The sequence below is a fragment of the Ostrea edulis genome, chromosome 2, assembly GCF_947568905.1.
Source record: "Ostrea edulis chromosome 2, xbOstEdul1.1, whole genome shotgun sequence".
Lineage (NCBI taxonomy): Eukaryota > Metazoa > Mollusca > Bivalvia > Ostreida > Ostreidae > Ostrea > Ostrea edulis.
In genome coordinates, this window is record NC_079165.1 from 51,386,123 (window position 1) to 51,390,169 (window position 4,047).

The following is a 4,047-nucleotide window of genomic DNA, read 5'->3' on the forward strand; positions in this document are numbered from 1 at the left end:
TTTTAGTTGCTTCTATTCATACACGCTATACAACATTATTGAATCTATAAGAGAGAGAGAGAGAGAGAGAGAGAGAGAGAGAGAGAGAGAGAGAGAGCACCAGTAATTGTATACAGGTACGGGAAGTTTGATCAAATCTTAAATGTACAATATCATTCTTATTAATTAACCATTCCACTTCATTCTGATATATTTCATTTCCCTTTTTTCCATGTTAAATTATTCGACTGGCGCGAGTTAGGACTCCCCCCCCCCCCCTCCCTTTTTTAAACCGATGTTACGTGCCTAGCTATCTAACGACCTCTCAGTCAAAAATGAAATAAATATATAATCTATATTACTACAACTTCATTGGATTTACTAGACTTTTTTTTTTACCACCGTAATACATGTTTATGCAAGCTGACAATCTAGGTATTTTAAAAAAAAAATTCCATCTTCGATAGCAAAATGTATTCAGTCCACGAAGAGCAGAATGGACCCAAAACCCATGGCAATCGAAGATGATTTTTACCCCCGTTTTCGGGTGTTATAACTGACCAAAAAAAAGTATGTTTTATAACTTTCATTCAGAAGACGGGTAAGTTCGTGAGTCACTGAATAAACTAAAAATCGTCCGCAGTCTTATTTCAATCGCGTTGTCAACTGTATACTTTTTGATATTTCTACACTACCTGTAAACATGTAGACAGCGGATCTAAATCATCTAATATTCTTAATTACAATAAAAATTATACATTAAAAGACATGTGGTGCACTAATATAAATGTCAATCTTTTAAAATAATCGCACAAATAAAACAATGCTTTTATTTGTCATTTTATGGTCCACATTTTTTTGAGCTGCTATAATTCATGCTATTTAACAAATTGAAATAAATGCCAATTTATACCATGTGATAAAACGAAAACTAGAAAAGATATAGTTATAAAATAAATTGTTCTATAACCTATAAATCCTAGAGCATCAACTGTGAAAGTCTCATTTATTTTGGTGAAAGGGCCAATTTTAGTACTTTGTGGCTCTGGTCCTTTCAAAAGTATACCTCATTATCTGTAAGTGTATGATCTCAATATATCTCGCATTCTAAAGAAATGTTAAGGTACTCGATGTATAATGACCATATTTCATATCTAATAAATGGATGGTGGAATATTTGTAATCATGGTATCATTTTGAAGGGTTCATCAAATAAAAATAATCCACCATAGGAATTTTCAAAATTTTGTTTACTGCCTGATTTATTTCACCTAGAATTTAACATTGAAGTATATGGGGAAAGCATGTTTTATTACAATATTTTATCTCTTGGTAGAAAGTTACATACACTTTTTTTTAATGAAAATATGAAATAAAATTACTCATCGACCACATACATTTTAAGAAAATTAGATTTTTCTTCTTTTTACAAAGGGCAGACAACTCTTCCAAAAAGTCTTAAGTGCAAAAAGGTAAACTTCTAATCATTTACCAGTCATGTGAATTTCATCTGCTTCACTTTCATCATTATTTAACAATAAACTTTTATGTTGATCTAAATCCTTCAAAATTGTTCATTATCCTTTCATTATACATGGACTATCTTAAATCGAATTAATCTAACCTAGATTTTTACATAATGTATCTTGTATTTTTTTAAAACTGTTTATAATTTTTAATTTGTTAGTATCATACTTCTTAAAACATGTGAAAATAAATTTCCTTTTCTCAAACAATTTCTTAATTATGCCTAGAACTTGTATCATATAAATGTATCCAATTCATGGTGCCCTAGGTGAGGAATAAGCCCCATTTTGCATCCACTGTACATTATGAATATTCATATATGTTATATAATATTATGTAACGATAACTCCTTTATATGACCTAGAAACCCATTATTTGAGGTGTCCTACCTCTAGTGGCGTAGCACAGAGTAAACAATGAATTCTCTTGTGTAGAAGTAAAATACCTTGAGCTATGTTTTTCTTTTTTCTTTTTGCTTATATAAAACATTGAAATCAAATTTCTGAATTTAACAATATTATCGCAGCCAATACTTTTCCCTGTTTCTAATTATACACAATAATGTACTGTATAACATTATTTTCTTTAATACGTGTAATAATTGACACATGCATATATGTATATGATTTTGTAATTACTGTGCTATAGATGTGTCCAATCCAGGGACCCCTGGCACTCTAGGCGAGGATTAAAATGGGGTACTTGAGAATAACTGGAAACGCTATTTGGATGATTGCTTTATTTTTTGGACCAAATCTTTACAAGATCTGCAACTCTTCCACAACATGCTAAATCACCTACACGATAACATACAATGGAAATTAACGAAAATGAATTACCATTTTTAGACATCCTGATTGTAAAGGAGGGGGTGAAAATCATAACAGATCTCTACGACAAGAATACAGATTCCCATCAATATTTGATGTTTAATCATGCCATCCATCTCTCACCAAACGAAACATCTCTTTTAACATGGCCCGGAGAATTTGCACAATAGTAATAGATGAGGATCGCAGAAATACAAGATTATCTGAACTTAAGATATTTTTATGCAGACAGAAATATCCACCAAAATTAATTGAAACAGCTATACAAAAGGCTAAAGAAACTCCCATCACAGAATTGCGAACTACTAAACAACATGAAGAAACCAACAACAAAATTCCTTTCGTTCTTACACACAACCCGAGAAATCACAACATATTCAAAACAGCCAAGTAGTGATTCCCTATTCTTCAACAATCAGAAACATTAAATGACCTCATTCAACCCACGGATATACTCCACAGCAGATGTCAACCACCAAATTTGAAAAAAAAAATAACTAAAGCCAAATTTACATCAAAACCACGAAAAACCAGCAGTCTTCAAATGCAAGGTTCCACGATGCGGTACTTGCCAATTTATACAAACCGGCCACTCTGTAACTTTCAAAAACGGAATGAACTTCAATGTAAATTCAACTATGACGTGTAAATCTAAAAATCTACTTTATTGTATGACGTGTCCTACATGTTGAGAAAACTATATAGGTCAAACAGGAACCAAATTGGCTGACCGTGTTCGTGTACATAAACAACAGATCAGAGATCCTACAATAAGAAACACACCGTGTAGCGGACATTTTGATTCGTGAGGGGAAGACGGTTTTTATATTTTACCATTTTACAAAGTAAAAGAGGAAAATGAACAATTACGCAAAGCCAAGGAAAGCTATTTCATAAAACTGTTTAAGCCGAAACTAAACTGTTAATATTTTTACTTCCTGTTATTTAATATGTACATTTTACATAGAATGTCTCCTTTAATGTACAGGAATTCAGAGGCGCTTAAAACTTATAGACTGAACTGTTTTAAGTATGTCTGTATTTTTAAAAGTGCCTAACATTAACATTGTATAATGTTCTGTCGTCACAATCATGACTGTATTATGTTTAACGTTGCCCACATAACGTCACGAGGACGACGTCATAATGGAACTTGTTACATTGTTTAAAAATCTACTGACGAGCTCGCAGGGCGAAAGCGCTATAGATAAAAGTTTGAGTATTGGATTTTATTTTTTGACTTTATATATATATATATATATATATATATATATATATATATATATATATATATATATACATATACATATATAGTCTTTTTTTTTTGGAAGTAAAATGCAGAAAAAACTCTAAACACTTTCTACAAAGTGTTTAGAGTTTATATATATATATATATATATATATATATATATATATATAAAGTTTTCCCTATTTCATATCTAAAGTTCTAATTTTTGAAAGAAATATAACAATATATCTAATTATGACGCAGTGACCAATCGGTATTCATTTGAACAAAATTTCCAGATTACTTACAATTTCCCACTTTTACTCAAATTCAGTTACAATCCTAGATTTTGTTAACTTTTTTTCCAGAAAACAGAGTGAAAAAAACCAAAATTTTACTATCAAATATGTATACTGAAAAGATAAATCCATGATATTGCAACGCATATGCCTAAACACTAACTAGACCTTAGATTCGTACTTT

At 30.8% G+C, this 4,047-nt stretch overlaps 1 long non-coding RNA gene across 1 annotated transcript; it reads left to right on the top strand.

Annotated features, from left to right (window-relative positions):
- The first annotated feature begins 1,411 nt into the window (after positions 1–1,411).
- On the top strand, positions 1,412–2,794 carry LOC130051785 (uncharacterized). The gene is made up of 2 exons (XR_008800023.1): positions 1,412–1,451; positions 2,155–2,794. It is a non-coding gene; the product is annotated as an uncharacterized LOC130051785 (long non-coding RNA).
- The last annotated feature ends 1,253 nt before the right edge of the window (positions 2,795–4,047 follow it).